The sequence below is a fragment of the Capricornis sumatraensis genome, chromosome 1 (assembly GCF_032405125.1).
Source record: "Capricornis sumatraensis isolate serow.1 chromosome 1, serow.2, whole genome shotgun sequence".
Taxonomy (NCBI): Eukaryota; Metazoa; Chordata; class Mammalia; order Artiodactyla; family Bovidae; genus Capricornis; species Capricornis sumatraensis.
Genome location: NC_091069.1, coordinates 50,640,646 through 50,659,111, shown reverse-complemented (window position 1 = coordinate 50,659,111; position 18,466 = coordinate 50,640,646).

The window sequence follows — 18,466 nt, the reverse complement described above, 5'->3', positions numbered from 1 at the left end:
AAAATGCTTTACTATGTAACAGTCCCCTGGTTAGACTGCAAATGTTGTTAAGGCACTGCTGCCTGGAAGACATGCAGTGGTTCTGTGACTCTGAGCAATGGGAAAGTCATTTCAGCTTGGACCCCAAATATGAATGATTCTGCCTGCACAAAAAAATGTAAAAGGAATGTACACCTCTCACAGATATAGAGGATTTGATCTAACAAGCATTTAGCTGGTAGAGATAAGACATGAAGGACAATACACTCACATTGACAGAACTGATTGAACAGACAGATGAAAGCAAAATAAGGAGTTAGCACATCAGGTAATACAGCATCATAAACACAGCATAGAGAAGGAAAGGAAAACCTTCAAAACGAGCATGCTTAAAAGGAACCGTGAACACATATACCAGCGAAACTCAGGATTCTCATAAAATGCAGCAGGGAAAAAAGAAAAAAACTTGAAACACAAAAAACAGGATCCCACAAAATAGGAGAAAAGAACACAGAACTTCCCTGGTGGTCCAGTGGTTAAGAAGGTTAAGAAGGTGACACAGTGTTCAATCCTTGATCTGGGAAGATTCCACATGCCGAGGGGCAACTAAACCCACGCACCACAACTACTGAGCCCGCATGCCCCAACTACTGAAGCCCACACACCCTAGAGCCTGTATTCTGCAACAAGAGAAGTCACCACATTGAGAAGTCCAACTACTGCAACTAGAGAGGAGCTCCCACTTGCTGCAACTAGAAAAAGCCTGTGTGCAGCAGTAAAGACCCAACAAAGCCAAAAAATAAAATAAATAAATAAAAATTTAAAAAAGAAAAGAACACAGTTAAGGAATAGAAGGATTTGGGCCAGTTTTCACTGACAAAGAAGTGGAAATTGTTATCCAAAGATACTATATTCGTACCTTGCTACATTTCTGTGAATAGTAAAATGCATTGTACGTAATTCTCAGCTTAGAGACAAACTCAACCATTTCCAAAGGGAAAAAAAATTGTTGCTGTAGAAAAAAATTGAAGGCTCACCCACATAGTGTTGTTTGGTAAATGTACCTGGATCACTGGCTCCTCTGTCACAGTCACAAGAAAGGTTTTAATGCCCCAAAGGCACAAAAGTTAGGTTAAGTGATAACATCTTTAAACCAGACCTGAATCATACATTGGGGAAGGAAATGGCAAACTACTCCAGTGTCCTTGCCTGGAAAATCCCATGGACAGAGGAGCCTGATGGGCTGCAGTCCATGGGGTAGCAAAGGTCGAGCATGACTGAGCAACTAACACTTGAATCATACAAAATGATTCGTAATAACTGAAAAAGAATTAGGAAATATAGAAAAACAAAAAGAAAAATTTCCCCAAATTTCATTCAACCTTTTGATGTTATTTAATATCAGACTATTTGTTTCTGTCTCACACAATGTATACCAGAAGTTTTTCTTTAAAACTGAGACTAATATACACTGTTTTAAACAACCTGCCTTGTTTGTTGTTTATTTTACATCAATTTTCAACGTTAATGTGTTTCTGTGTATAAAAGCTACAACGTAGGCTATTTTATTTAATTTTCCTGACCAATTCTTTGTGGTTAAAGACATGACACTTAGAACCAGACATGGAATGATGACTGGTTCCAAATTGGGAAAGGAGTAAGTCAAGGGTGGACATTGTCACCACAATTATTTAACTTATATGCAGAAATATCATTATGTGAAATTCCAGGCTGGATGAAGCATAAGCTGGAATCAAGATTGCCAGGAGAAATATCAATAACCTCAGATATGCAGATGACACCACTCTTATGGCAGAAAGCGAAGAACTAAAGAGCCTCTTGATGAAAGTGAAAGAAGAGAGTCAAAAAGCTGGCTTAAAACTCAACATTCAAAAAAATAAGATCATGGCATTCAGTCCCATCACTTCATGACAAATAGATGGAGAAACAATGGAAACAGTGACAGACTTTATTTTCTTGGGCTCCAAAATCACTACAGATGGTGAGTGCAGCCATGAAATTTAAAAGATGCTTACTCCTTGGAAGAAAAGCTATGACAAACCTAGAGAGCATATTACAAAGCAGAGACATTACTTTGCTGACAAAGGTCTACCTAGTCAAAGTTATGGTTTTTCCAGTAGTCATGTATGGATGTGAGAGTTGGACTGTAAAGTAAGTTGCATGCCGAAGAGTTGATGCTTTTGAACTGTGGTGTTGGAGAAGATTCTTGAGAGTCCCTTGGACTGCAAGGAGATCAAACCAGTCAATCCAAAAGGAAATCAGTCCTGAATATTCACTGGAAGGACTGACATTGAAGCTGAAACTCCAATCCTTTGGCCAGATGGTGCAAAGAACTGACTCATTGGAAAAGACCCTGATCCTGAGAAGGATTAAAGGCAGGAGGAGAAGGGGATGACAGAACATGAGATGGTTGGATGGCATCACCGACTCAATGGACATGAGTTTGAGCAAGTTCCAGGAGTCGGTGAAGGACAGAGAAGCCTAGAGTGCTATAGTCCATGGGGTTTCAAAGAGTCAAACACGACTGAATGACTGAACTGAACTGAGAGACGTACAGTGTCTTCCAGTTGTGAATGTGCCTGGGATTTGATCACAGTTGGCTGAGCTATGGAGAAGTCAATGCCATGAAAGGAGCTTTATACTCACAGTTCTCAAGAGGAGGAGGCATGCTGTATATCACAAGGCCACATGGGGAACCTGAGGGGTAAGTCAGGAGGCAGAAAGGGATGAATGGAGAGAGACTTTATTATAGCTCCAAGGAAAACAATGGGTAAGTCAGCATAGGTAAGTTTAAGATAAGTTTAGAATTGGATAGATTGAATAATTCAGTGGCTCTGAACTATAGGGATGATCCAAAGTGGTCTAATACCTAGTCCTGGGGTGATTCAGGACAGGAGAAATAATTGGCTTGTTGTGTGGAAGTTAGATAAAGGAGGTAGTTCCATCTAAGATCTTTGAATTGCTTGGTTTACCATGAAAGGCATGCTCCCAGGCAAGTTATTGACTGTCTTTAAAAATTAGCCAGCCCAGAGGGGAGTTTCTCCAGGACCAGCAAGGCACCAAGATGTTGCCTATGTATGTTTATTCATGGACTGTAGCTTGCCAGAACTTCTCTGTCCATGGAATTTTCCAGGCCAAGAATACTGGAGTGGGTTGCCATTTCCTCCTCCAGGGGATCTTTCCAACCCAGGGAATGAACCCAAATCTTCTGCATCCCCTGCATTGGCAGGCAGATTCTTTAGCACTGAGCCACCAGGGAAGCCCAAGATGTAAAAACATCCTAAAATACAAAGAAATATATAAAATGTGATGAATATGCCCACATAGAATCTTTGTGAGCTTCCTCTCCTCCCTCTACCATCTGTTAAAACACTAGGATTCAATCCATGTATATCGCCAATGCCTTTATCACCTGGCCCCATTCTTCTTTAACATCTGGTATTATTCTTTGATGACCTCAAAGTCCTGAGTCTAAATCATCTAAGACTCCAAACTGTCCAACACTGATTTTTCTTTCTCTCCATCTCATTTACTCATTCCACACAACTAATTTCTTGGTCTAGCAATCACCAGAACCACCTCTACCCTCAAAAGGCAGTGCTGGGAGCTATAAGGTCAAAGGGTTAAGGGATTTTTTGAAATAATTAAGCAACTCAAAGCTGGGTTCTTCCAACGTTCAACAGATTGTTTATTCATTTTTTTTAAGCAAAATATGCCCAAGATCAAAGCATCTAAAAGGGCATCAGTACAAGTTGAGATAAATGGACTCTTCCCAAAACAACAATGGACAGACAGCTGTTCGGGAGTTAAGTTGATACTTCAATTTTTTAATCAAAAATTTAATTTTCATATCTTTTACTTCTGAAATTCAACTTCCAGTCATTTATTTCACTGACAAAATTTATAAAACATGATTTTCACTATGTTCATGCTCTCATAATATCTGGACAACTGCACAAGGGCCACTGTGCCTAGAACACGAGGGAAGAAGAAATCTGAGAACTGGAAAGGGACAGGTCACATGAGGGCTCATAGGACAAGGGTAAAAATCTGGACTTTATCCTCAGGGCAAAGGGAAACATACATGAGGTTTCAGGAACAGAGTGAACTCCAAAAGTAAAGCTGTTAGGTTTCTGAAATATGCCTGAAGGGGTACAACAATGAGGAGCAGAAAAAAAGGACAAAGCTGCTGCTGATGATACAAGAGAGCAAAATATCTTGAAAACCATGTAAAATGATAGAAATAATATTTTCAAGAAAGGAAAAAAACAATAAAGACATTGGTAAAGCTGGGAGAAAGTAAGTCAGAGGTTATCAAAAAACTACAGGAGAAAAATTCCATTGAGCAAAATACCTTATCAACAAATTAAGTGATACCTCACGGCTGAAAAGAGAAAACAGCAAAAATAATCTGAACTGATTTCCTGAAAGAAAAAAATAATTTGGTATGATCCATAGCCAAGAGAACTGTTGGTAATAAATTCTTCAAAAGCAAAAACAGATTTTCAATAAAAGTTTTATAAAGAAAAATTCAGTGTTCCACAACAGACAACTTCACTAATTTCAGGCAACTTCTCCAATTCTAAGTTGTTAATTAAAAAAAAAAAAAAAATTGTTTCTCAAATTGGAAATGCCTAGGTCAAAATATCAACTTGGTTCCATGAGAACCTGAAGAATGACTTAAAATTACAAATAGACCATTTAAAAAATAAAGCTACACCAGGTTTTCCTGGTGGCTCTGACAGCAAAGAATCTGCCTGCACTGCAGGAGACCTGAGTTTGATCCCTGAGTCTGGAAGATCCCCCGGAGAAGGGAATGGTTACCCACTCCAGTATTCTTGCCTGGAGAATTCCATGGACTACATTCAACCTACTGAGTAGAAAATTCACCATTCCATATTATAGCATCTTTACTGTTTGGCACAACATTAAAGTTATTCAAGGAACAGTATGTTTCCTCTCATAAAACAGAAAGCCTGTATTTAAAAAAGCATGTTTTTAAGACATCAAGTATCAAAAGCCTTGAAGAAGAAATGTTAACACTTTCACAGTGTGTAGTTAAACACTAAATAAATTAACTAATAGACTCCAAAAATAAATCATCAATTGAATATGTTTAGATTGGGAGTTACATGAAAATTTTCTAAGTCATTTGAAGCACAAGGGATTACTGTCAAAATATAGTAGAGTGGAATTCCATTTTGTAACAAACAACAGGAAGTATGATTCAATAGAGAAGTACCATGATATAACAAGGGAGTTTGACCGTGTGTGTGTATGGAGAAAGAATTTCACCTGTGATGTAATCACAGCTAAGATATAACCAGCTCAAAATAGTGAAACCGCACATTTCTGTTCTACCAGATGGGTCACATACCCATGGGAAATCTGGACTAGAGAAGGCGGCAGGCAGAGCTGTAGGGTATTTACAGGATAATAATCATCCCACAAACTTCCCTTAAAGGAACTCTGAGAACATGAATGCGTAGTCTTATCACTATGTATGTTAAACCCTCCTTGGCATATTTCAAGTAACTCTGGGAGTTTCTATGCTCCTTGGACTCATATGCTAACTTGTTTTTATGGTGTATGGGAAAACAGAAAGCCATTGCTGAAATAACTAAGAACCACAGGATTTTGGAGTTGGAATAAAACCATTTTTTTTTAAGAAACAACACATTCTTCAGTGGAAAAGGCATCTATATCTTTAGAAACAGCCTTGTAACTCTTTCCCTTCATGTATGAATGGTGATCTCAAAATGTGGAACCAAAATACACTCCCAGAGTTATAGCCACCAAAACTTCTGCCATAGAAGCAGTCCTGAGGAGAAAGAATTACACAGAAGGTAAGACCCAGGGATATGCAAACTTGGAAAACCTGCATCAAACTATACATCTTTACCAAAATGAATCAACATTTTGATTGTACCTAAGCATGCAGATGACACTACCCTTATGGCAGAAAGTGAACAGGAACTAAAAAGCCTCTTGATGAAAGTGAAAGAGAGTGAAAAAGTTGGCTTAAAGCTCAACATTCAGAAAACGAAGATTATGGCATATGGTCCGATCATAGTTATAGTTCAGTCGTTCAGTCGTGTCTGGCTCTTTGCGACCCCATGAATCGCAGCACCCCAGGCCTCCCTGTCCATCACCAACTCCCGGAGTTCACTCTGGTCCCATCACTTCATGGCAAATAGATGGGGAAAACAGTGTCAGACTTTATTCTGGAGGCCTCCAAAATCACTGCAGATGGTGACTGCAGTCATGAAATTAAAAGACGTTTACTCCTTGGAAGGAAAGTTATGACCAACATAGACAGCATATTCAAAAGCAGAGATATTACTTTGCCAACAAAGGTCCATCTAGTCAAGGCTATGGTTTTTCCAGTAGTCATGTATGGATGTGACAGTTGGACTGTGAAAAAAGTTGAGCACCAAAGAATTGATGGTTTTGAACTGTGGTGTTGGAGAAGGCTCTTGAGAGTCCCTTGGACTGCAAGGAGATACAACCAGTCCATTCTGAAGGAGATCAGTCCTGGATGTTGTTTGGAAGGACTGATGTTGAAGCTGAAACTCTAGTACTTTGGCCACCTCATGCGAAGAGTTGACTCACTGGAAAAGACTCAGATGCTGGGAGGGATTGGGGGCAGGAGGGGAAGGGGACGGCAGAGGATAAGATGGCTGGATGGCGTCACCGACTCGATGGACATGAGTTTGGGTGAACTCAGGGAGTTGGTGATGGATAGGGAGGCCTGGAGTGCTGCGATTCACGGGGTCGCAAAGAGTCGGACACAACTGAGTGACTGAACTGAACTGAAGCAAACATGCCAAATACTTAAAATTAGTAATTATATTTCTATAACTGTACTGGACTTCCCTGGTGGCTCAAACTGTACTAGAAAATTTTCCTACTGAAACAGTCTCCATCTCCCTGCCCCAATCTCAAATCTCTCCACATAACCTACTGCACTAGCCCCTGAGTAACTGTTCTAAACTATAACCCAATGTTGTTTCTGAAAGCCGACTTAAAATTCTTCAGCATTTGCCTACCATTATCTCCTACCACACAAGGTTGTTCAACATCTAGTCCTGCTCAGCTGCCCACACTGCTCCTCAAGCCACCTACAGCATACTTTTCAGATTCACATTCACCTCCCACACCTTTCCCATATTCTCAGGACTACAAACACAAACACAAACACACACACACACACCAACTTGCCATTCTTAGGATACATATGCCGATTTAAACACACAGGATTATGCAAAAGTTTTGTCTGTGTCTCTCTTGCCCAGCAAACAAGGTCCCACTGATCTTTAATGTCTCAACAAAGGCTTGCTTTCTTGTCTTATTTGATGTACTCTGCATATATATGTTACGGAGAAGGCAATGGCACCCCACTCCAGTACTCTTGCCTGGAAAATCCCATGGAGGGAGGAGCTGGTAGGCTGCAGTCCATGGGGTCGTGAAGAGTCAGACACGACTGAGTGACCTGACTTTCACTTTTCACTTTCACGCATTGGAGAAGGAAATGGCAACCCACTCCAGTGTTCTTGCCTGGAGAATCCCAGGGACGGGGGAGCCTGGTGGGCTGCCGTCTATGGGGTTGCAGAGTCAGACACAACTGAAGCAACTTAGCAGCAGCAGCATATACATTAAAGAAACAGGTTGACAACATACAGCCTTGACATACTCCTCTCTCAATTTAGAACCAGTCCATAGTTCCATATCTGGTTCTGTTGCTTCCTGACCTTCATGTAGGTTTCTCAGAAGGCAGGTAAGGTGGTCTGGTTGTCCCATCTCTTGAAGAGTTTTCCACAGTTTGTTGCAATCCACACAGTCAAAGGCTTTAATGAAGTCAATGAAGCAGAAGTAGATGTTTATCTGGAATTCTCTTGCTTTTTCTATGATCAAACGGATGCTGGCAATTTGATCTCTGGCTTTTCTGCCTTTTCTAAACCTAGTTTGAACATCTGGAAGTTCTCAGTTCACGTACTCTCAAAGCCTACCTTGGAGAATTTTGAGCATTACTTTGCTAGTGTGTGAAATGAGTGCAATTGTGCGGTATGTTGACCATTCTTTGGCATTGCCCTTCTTTGGGATTGGAATGAACACTGACTTTTACCATGTGCGAATTTTACCAGTTCTGTGTGTATGTAGGTCTTTTTCTCAAAAATGTGCTTTTTCACTTCCTCCTCTCCATTCTCCACTCCCTGGACAAATGTCTAATTACAGCTTAACATCAAATTAACACATCTCTTATCCTGAAAAGCTTCATTTGAAGTCCCTGTTCTGGGATTGCTGTTTCCCCTATGTGCTTCCTGTTTCTAAGCACAAGGCATATTCTATTAAAATTAAAGATATGGTTACCTCAGAAGGGTCATTTGGCTGTCTTGTGTAAAATGCTATTTGAAGAAGTGATTGGTGAGATTAACCTTCTAGCTCACAGACCTAAAAGAAGATGGAGCTCTCATAGAAAGTCTGTTTTCTCCCCATTTAATGAAAGCAGATGAAGCAGAGAACTAGTTACATGTCCCTCCAAATACATACTTGCAACTACTCCTTCCTTAATTTCCCCAAACTGAGCCAGAAAAAATATAGATCTCATCCAATATGCCCAGAAATCTTCAGAGCTGCCAGGGGGTCAGTGAGAATCTCTGAAGGCTGGGGAATATAGATTATTAATGAACTATTTGCACAGGGCAGACACCCATTCTGAGCTAACCATTATTATCAGTTTATCTTCATCACAACTAAGGAAGCACCTGGAGGATCTGAGACTGCTGTCACCTTGGGACTGAAGGCATGGGTGTCAATGTTGCCACTATAGTTTTGCTGATGGTGCTTACTTCAGGCTCAGGACAAACATGCCCAGATCCTGGTCTCCTGATGCTACCCTTGGTTCTTTCTCAGCATGTACACCATGGGGAAACTGCTCCTTCTCCATTACAATGACCTTCAGGGCTCTTTGACACCAACCCACAGTAAGAAATACATTTTATGTGTCCACTCAAGGACACATGAACATCCATGAATATACTCAGAATAAAAGCTTTAAAGTACTTACTTTTTCAGATTCTCTTTTCTATTTTATTACATTTTTAATCATTAAGCAGCCCTCAGTATACTGATTCCACAGGCCACTAATATCAATGTACCCCTTCAGTTAGAAAAATACTGATATTTTTTAAAGAGGTGTAAGTATCATATTTACAACTATTGAGAGTCATAATCTTCTAGTTCTCAATTATAACAATTATCATATCACAATCTATGACTTACTCATCAAACAAATATTGTATGTATGTGTTAAGTCGCTTCACTCATGTCCAACTCTTGGCAACCCTATTAATTGAGCCTCGATTATATGATTGAAAGAGCCCTTTGTTGATCATCCTCTCTCTTTCTGGGCATTTCATTTTATTTTATTTTTTCAAATATAAATTTATTTTCTTTGAAGGTTAATTACTTTACAATATAGCACTCCATCAATGGCTCAACTCTGAAAACGCTGAATCTACCTTAAATTTCTTTTCTATCTTCTGATACTTTGTGCAAAAGAACCATGGATTGTCTCCCGAAATATGTCTATTTGCATTGCTAACCCTTCTGCACTTTGGATTCCACTCCTTTTTTGTGCTTTTCCTGATACATCCATCTAGAAGGATTTTGGCACACCTAGTACACCCTCCATGCAGGATGCTGCCACGTGTTGCCATTAGAAAAATAATTATGCTCCATGGTAATGGCATAGCCAGCACCTGAAGCAAGAAAAAGGGCCACCTAGCTGATCCCATGCCCCATCTGAGTCAGAAATCTCTTTCCCAATCTATATGCACACACCACACAGTAACACTCCACAGTAATGCAAACTTCTCACCATGGCTAGAATACATACTCTTTGATTACAGAAACTGTTCTCACCAATGACTCTCCCAGGATCTAGTATAGAAATCAAAGCATAATAGGCTATCAATGAATATCGATTTAATTAATGCTCAACACCAAAAACATCCTGGTGACTTAGTTTCTACATACTAGTTTTAAACCAGCATCCTCTACTTGATTGAAATCCTTGCCCACAGTACCTTTGCTAAAATAACTTCTCAATTGTAGTGTGTTTCCTGAGTTGTTCTTCTTTGCACATTTTCCAATCCCTTCTCCTGGCTCCATTTCATCAAATTTCCTCACCTGGTAAACATTCTTCAATTTTAATTACATGCTTATTGTGGTGAACCACAATCGAAGTAATTTTAGAAGGTGAGATATCTGCTAACTATAAAGGAAAAAAAGACTAATGAAATTCAGATGTCTTCCCTTGCTTATTATCCAAATTTACAGCTGTTTGCATAGCTCTACTTAATGAATATAGATTTTTCATATCCAGCGGAATTCCTAATCTCTTCCTTGTTTCTGTTTAAAACTGTCTATCCTCCCCCAGAAATCAGGAAATAATCTTTCTTTTTTTAAACCTAATTTGCCTAGAGTTTTCCTCACATTTGCTGCAGAAAAATATTTAAACATATTTTGGGAATTCCCCTGAAAAGAGGCAGAAGAAAAGTAAGGAAAACAAAAAGGTGGTAGATGATGAGAGATGGGGAGAGAGAGAAAGAGATCTCTTCCACATGGCTCAAGAATTCTTTCATGACTGATGAAAGTCAAACTATGGAGATACTACTAAGAATGTGCCTAGGTGACAGACTGGTCTAGTTTCTGTCAAAGTTCCTAAAACCTTTATTATAAAACTTGAATCAAAAGTAACAATCCATTGAAATGAATCCTCTAGCCATTTCAATCTAAACTGAATTTCCTTTCCATTTATTGTCAATCATGAAAAGTCCAATGTCTTGCATAAAAACAAAGTTTGTAGAATATATACATGCATTTGATCTTTTCTGCATACTTGTCTGCAATAGTGGAAATTAGTTATCAGTTATAATATTTAATATTAAAGGTCTACATTCTATAATTTTAATAATTTCCCTAATCCCATGTTGAAGCTACAAAATACATATAAAAGAACTCATTAAATCTGTAATGATTATAAAACATTTTATGTCTGGATTCATGCAAACTTCAGGTTTATGGTATTTCATCAGGATATTCTCATCAGTATTTACTTGCAATGGAAGGAATGGATAGACTGTGATAGGAGAGAGTCTCACAAGAGCCTGGAGACACAGAAGGCTGATTATTCTGTCTTAGTGTTAACTTTTCTAAGTCTCTAGTTAAAATTCTTCATGGAGTACTTGCCCCTGTAGGTGTATATCCCTAAGTCTGTGTTGATAATGCTGGCCAGCCTCTCAGAAAATGCAACCATCACAAATGCACAGAAACAGATAAGCACACCTTTCTTACCATCATCAGCAAAATGTCAAGTACTCACAGAAGGTTCAGAACATCCTCTCCACATACAATAGCCCACACACCATTATTAGCTTTAGGGCAATCAAAGTTCTTCTCAGAACAACAAAAACCAAATACTGATGGACTATGATTCATGAGAATTTCCTTCTTAAAATCGCCCCTAAAAAACTTATTTCAAAACAGTACAAACCTACTAAGATGGTTTTGCAACAATATTTATTGAACTCCTATGTGAGTCCTAGCTTTTAGTCCCTCATCAGTGATTTTCACAGTTAATGGGCAGACAAAAAGAGATTCCATTTTAAGAAAGGGTAATGCCTCCTTAAAAAGTAGTTTCCATATATTTTTCAAAGAACTGTTTTTTCAGTATATATGAGTCATAGTAAGGTCTCTTCTACAGATCTGGCTACCAAAAATCTCTCTCCCATTTCTCCTCCCCACAAACGCCACACACTGGGAAAAAGGACAGGCAGAGGGAAAAAAACTCCAAGGCCGCAGTAATGGTTCATCCATAAGATATGAAATGTCTAGTTCTCTGAGTCACCCTGATAAATAGTCATCTAAATATAAACGCTTGTTACTAACTCTGCCTGCACTGATACTGAAATGAGGAGCTAGGGAGTGTCTATCAAGCATTTAGTGCCCCAAGTGTCTCAGTGGTAAAGCATCCACCTGCCAATGCAAGAGACACAGGATTGCTCCTTGGGTCAGGAAGATTCCCTGGAGAAGAAATGTCTACCCACTTCAGTATACTTGCCTGGATAATCCCATGGACAGAGCAGCCTGGCAGGCTACAGTCTATGGCGTTGCAAAAGTCAGATACCAATTAGTGGCTAAATAACAACAAATAAACCAGTTGAAAAATAATGGTTCTTATCATTGTTATTAAGATAATTCTGTCTTCGTTTGTTTCCTTTGGTAGGAGGAATGTTAAAATTGTCACTTATCAAATATCCATCACAGTTTAAATGACCATGAAATAAATTTTTCTCCTTCTCTTAAGAGCTGTTATGTAATTTATATATGATGTTTTCAAAGTTTCAGGCATCTGGCTTCAAAAGATTGAAAGTTTCAGCAAAAAAGGGAGTAATACACAGGGGAATTCATAAACAAACAGAATATTTAAGAAAATGAAATAAATTCTTTCTACTGGGTCAATAATAATTTCTTAAATACTGAGAGAGATTCCTTCTTCATATTCGTATTGACCACTGGTGAAGATTAAAGAGAACTGGAAGAGACTCTCCATTTTTAAGGAGTCTTTTTTGTTTATTTAACTAAAAAACATACTTTATTCAGATTTCCTCAATTTTTACCTAAAGTCCTTTTTCAGTTCCAGAATTGCATCCAGAATAGCAAACTGCATTTAACTTGTCATATCTCCTTAGGCTTCTCTGGGTTGTAAGAGCATCTCAGATGTTCCTTGTTTGATGATTTTGACAGTTTTGAGGTGTACTGGTTGGGTATTTTGTAGAAAGACCCTCATTTAAGATTTGTCTGATATTTTCTCATAATTAGGCTAGGGTTATGGGTTTTGGAGAAGATGACCATGAATGTAAAAAGTGCCATTTTCATCACATAAGCAATTAATGTGCTTAGTTGTGTCCAGCTCTTTGTGAACCCCTGGACTGTATCCTGCCAGGCTCCTCTGTCCATGAAATTTTCCATGCAAGAATACTGGAGTGGGTTGCCATTTCTTACTCCAGAAGCTATCAGTATGACATCACTATTTACATTAAACTTGATCACCCGGGTGACAGTATTTGGTAAGTTCATCTGCTGTAAAATTACTCTCCTTCAACACTGCAGTCTATAGAAGGAACTGATTATGTACAGCCCGTGCTTAAGGAGTAGAGAGTTAAGCTACAAAAATTATTAGAAATGTTTTTACATTGGATATGTCTATTCTCCATTTATTTATTCAATCATGTATTTACATCAGATGAATTTGTGAGTATTTTATACTTCCTGTTATAATACACTACTACTTTATTTTGTAGTTCCAACTGCCCCTGCATCCCTTTCATGGGTCTCCCAAGAAATGCTAGTGGTAAAGAATCTGCCGGCCAATGCAAGAGATGTGGGTTCAATCCCTGGGGCCCTTTTACATGTCCCCATTTGTTGTGTTTTTGTTTGATATTTTCCTTATTTCCTAGCACTTTAAGATGCTCTAGGCTCATATTGAAGATTTCTGGCTCAAACCTACAATCAACCATTTCTCCAAGGAGTCATGGTTCCTTTCATTGGAGAATGTATTAGAAACCAAGTTCTGAGTGCTAGGTGCGCTCACTGTTTCCAAGACCTCTCAGCTACCAGAACACAGAAAATTGCATATATATACTAACCCAGGAATATACACAAATCTATAAACATTTTTGTAGGTTACCACCTTTATCTATATTAAGTAAACATGATTTATTCCAGCTCTTGCCTACCTGTGGTCTTCCTCACCAAAACCTATAACTTCAGTCTAGTCATGAGAAAAAAAAAAAAATTGGTGATTCAAATATTCTATACTCCTTTCATGAGATGCAATGCAACAGACTTGCAGTATATTTATATTTTGGTTGGCACGGTCAACAGCACTGTTCTTCAGTGGTCTCATACCACAGCCTTCAAGGAGGGCCTGGGTCAAGTTCGAAGACACAGCCATGACCTTGGATCAACTAGGGTAAAGAATCAGAAAGTTGGAAGGTGCTGGAATGAGTGGGCTTCATAGGCGTGATCAGGAGTTTGTAAATTATCAATGGATGTTGAAGTTTGTGAGGAATATTAAGCCACACAATGACAAAAATAGATTTGCAAGTCTTGGCTACAAACATTTAACTGCTGGTGGGTACAGAGCACAACAAAGCCAGATTAGAATCCATCAAGATGATTTTTTTTTTAACTTCCTAGGAAAAAGACTCCCATAGTCTAGCATCCTACTCATGTTACTTACTGTAGATTGATACAATTTAAACGGCAAAAAAATTTTTTTTCAATCTGAAAATCAAGTGAGTCAGTAAAAAAGAGAATCTTCTTTTCTTTTCTTTAGAAGCATACCTCCTATCTGCAAGGTAGAAAATGTTTAACCCTGTGGTTAAGTACTATATTGCTGTGCAGATTTTCTGGCTCTCACATTAAGATGCACCTGCTTTTAAGTCAAGGAGATTATGAGATGCAGAATCTGTCTGAGCCATTTAATATCAGTGAAGCAGGCAACAGCAGCAGGGGTATTTTTCATGACACACCTATTGAAATGTGATGCTATATTCAAACACTTTCTTAATGACAACCATTCACCCACAATATTAAGGAGCCTCAAATAAGGTGTTTTAAAATCTGGAGATTCAACTCCTGTGTCAAAACAACTCAAGGTGTAAAGTGAAAATGACTATTTGGAAACCAGAAAAGTAATAATATTAGAAAACTGCAATAAATAATGTCAGCAGGGCCCACTGCAGCCAAGGTTAAACAATCTGTTCTTCAGGTATTATTAAGGTAGTGAGACCTGAAGACATGCTAGCATCACTGTTGTGGGCGTAACCCCAGACAGCTGGGACTGATACCCAATTATCACTCTCTGTGTAGGATCTGGCACTGCAGTGCCTTTCTTCTTTTATAATTTTCATCACCAGGTAAGGAAAGAATATGTTCATTATCTCCAAACCTAATGGAGTACAGTGGCTGGCACTCTTCACTTAAGGCTCATATACATGTTTGTGCGCATACTCCTTCTCTCGAACTCCAAACTGAGCTTCAGGAAGATTAGCCTGTGCCTCACACATTTATGAAATTTCATAGCATCTAACACAGGAATGGGCCCATATATGTACTCTAGCTCTAATGTACTATAAGACTTGATTTACTGAATGATGATTTTATATTTCAGAAATAAGAAAGGAGCATACATAAATGTTCTGAAAACTTGGAGAAGAAAAACAAGAGGGCAGATGAGGCATTTATTCAGGGAACATGTTACAGAACTTACATGAAAGAACATTTAAGAGCACTGCTTTTAGGGTTTAAGAGGCAAACCTCATGCATTTTTCTAAAATTCATTTTATTCAACTATAGCTGATTTCAACATTCTGTTAATATCTGCGGTACAGCACAGTGATTCAGTTACACACACACACACACACACACACACATATATATACCCATGCATATATATATTTTTTTAATTGGAGGATAATTGCTTTACAATGTTATGTTGGTTTCTGCTGTACAAAAACATGAATCAGCTATAAGTATACATGCTCCCCCTTCTTCCTGAGCCTCCCTCGCATTGCTCCCCCATCCTACCGCTCTAGGTCATCACAGAACACAGCTTATATATTTTACACATGATAGTGTATATATGCCAGTGCTAATCTCTTAATTCATCCCACCCTCTCCTTCCCTCACTGTATCCACAAATCTATTCTCTATGTCTGTGTCTCTATTTCTGCCCTGTGAAGAGGTTCATCAGTATCATTTTTCTAGAATCCATCCTTTATCATATTCTTTTCCACACCATATTTGAGGCTCCTTAATATTATGGTGAATAGTTGTTGTTAATAAATTGCCTAAATATAGCATCACATTTCAATAGGTGTGTCATGAAAAACACCCCTGCTGCTGTTGCCTGCTCTACTGATATTAAATTGGCAGATATTATACCAATGAGTATAGTTCCCTGTGATATACAATAGGATCTTGTCATTTATGGGGCTCCCCTCATGGCTCAGATGATACAGAAGCTGCCTCCAATACAGGAGATTCAGGTTTGAACTGTGGGTCAGGAAGATCCCCTGGAGAAGGGAATGGCTACTCACTCCAGTATTCTTGATTTTTAATCCATGATTAACTCAGAATGACACAAAGTCTGAATTAACCATAGTGGCTCAGATGGTAAAGATCCCCTGGAGAAGGGACTGGCTACTCACTCTGGTTTAGAGAACTGCATGGACAGAGGAGGCTCAAGAGCAACAGTCCATGGGGTCACAAAGAGTTGGACAAAACTGAGCAACTAACACTTTCACTTGTTAGTTATCCATTCTCCACATAATAGTTTGCATTTGCTAATTCCAAACTCTCAGGCATTTTATTTTCTTTTTCTTCATCAGCAAACTAAACCTCTCACTGACACAGGAATTACATATTAATACCTCATAAGTTACCTCAAACCATCACCCCTAAGAACTGGTTCTGAACATCAAGCAGATGGAAGCAATCCTATAACTACTGTGAAAAGAAGAATACTTGCAGGGAAAAGAGAATGGAATATGAGAAAATCTTAAGCAAAAATTAATATACATTGGGAAAACTCACCTCTGAGGAAAGTCAAACAAAGTGGGATCTTCTGAAAAAAATTTTTAAATAAGCATGTAGCAGACATATTGGTTGTTGCTTAAAGAATACACCCCCTTGCTCCATGCCTGAGGCATTAGGTGCCCAGCCTCAGCACATTCCTCAAGGCTTAAGGCTTACCCAGCCCCTTCCTGTCTGTCAGTCATTGGGCTAAGGGTGTGTTTCTGTATGTCTCCTGTGTGTAGGCCTCACTCTGATCAAAGGGACATGAGAGGGGATTTACTGGGGTCTAACAAGGAGATCCAAGCAGTCCATTCTAAAGGAGATCAGTCCTGGGTGTTCTTTGGAAGGAATGATGCTAACGCTGAAACTCCAGTACTTTGGCCACATTATGTGGAGAGTTGACTCATTGGAAAAGATTCTGATGGTGGGGGGGGGTTTGGGGGCAGGAGGAGGAGGGGACAACAGAGGATGAGATGGCTGGATGGCATCACCAACTCGATGGTCATGAGTTTGAGTGAACTCCGGGAGTTGGTGATGGACAGGGAGGCCTGGCATGTTGCAATTCATAGGGTCACAAAAAGTCAGACATGACTGAATGACTGAACTGAACTGAACAATTTACTGGAGAGATTTTCCTCTCTGGAGAGAAAAAGAATTTTTGACACTATTTATCTTAGTGCTTTAAAACCAACTTTCATATGAGAACAGGCAATTTTTGACCCCTAAGAGGCACTAACACTCTAGAGTGATGAGATAAGAACAAGAGGCTGGGCCCCTGATGGCCTCATGGAGCCTCTAATGAACCTGGCCTGCTTTCCTCCAGATTTTTGACTCAGAAACAAGAAAGGTTCCATGACTTTATCACTATTGCTTAAGTTCATTCAAACTGACACAGTAGATTTAGAGCCTTTAGAAATATAAAAGAAGGAGTAATAAACATAAAGCAAACCATGAATTAAGTAGCAAAATGATGAATGAGTCAGATACAGCTATCTGATTAAATATAGCCCAACAGAAATCTGAAAATGAAAATTGTAAACATTGAAGTAGACTGGACAAATGCCAAACTACAGAGAAAATGAATGAAGAAAGCATAGAAAGATTAATAAATGAAAAATAAAGAAAAGTTAAAAGAGAATATATTAAGTGGCTCCAATATAAGCCTAATGTGCATGCACGCTAACTGGTATCAGTTGTGTCCGATTCTGCAACCCTATGGACAGTAGCCCGCCAGGCTCTTCTGTCCATGGTATTCTCCAGGCAAGAAAACTGGAGTGGGTGGCCATGCCCTCCTCCAGCAAATCTTACCAACCCAGGGTTCGAACCCACATCTCTTGCATTGCAGGTGGATTCTTTACTGGTGAGCTACCTGAGAAGCCTGTATATACACACATATAGAAGTGCATGTATGTGTATAATGTAAGAGAAAAAAAGTTTAAAATGTACATCATCACAACTTAGTCTGGGGCAATTCCTCCAAACACGAGAGGTGTAAACTTGTACACAATGGTCAGTTTCCACTTCCACCTCGGCAAAACATCTTCTGTCAGGAGAGGAATGTCAGGAATACATTCCATAACACAGCACATATAATTTAAAATGTACAATATTTTTAGCAAGTTTTTGATCAAAGTGAAATATTTAATGAAGTCCAATTAGTCCATTGCCTTTTAAATCATGGAATATTTCAATAAATATGGGCTCAACTTTTTTGTATAGAAAAGTCAGCTGTTTAAGTCATTTTTAAATGCGTTTTTTAAAAAACAGAAAGAACATTCAGGAGAAAATTTAATGGATATGGGACAAAGATGACAAACAT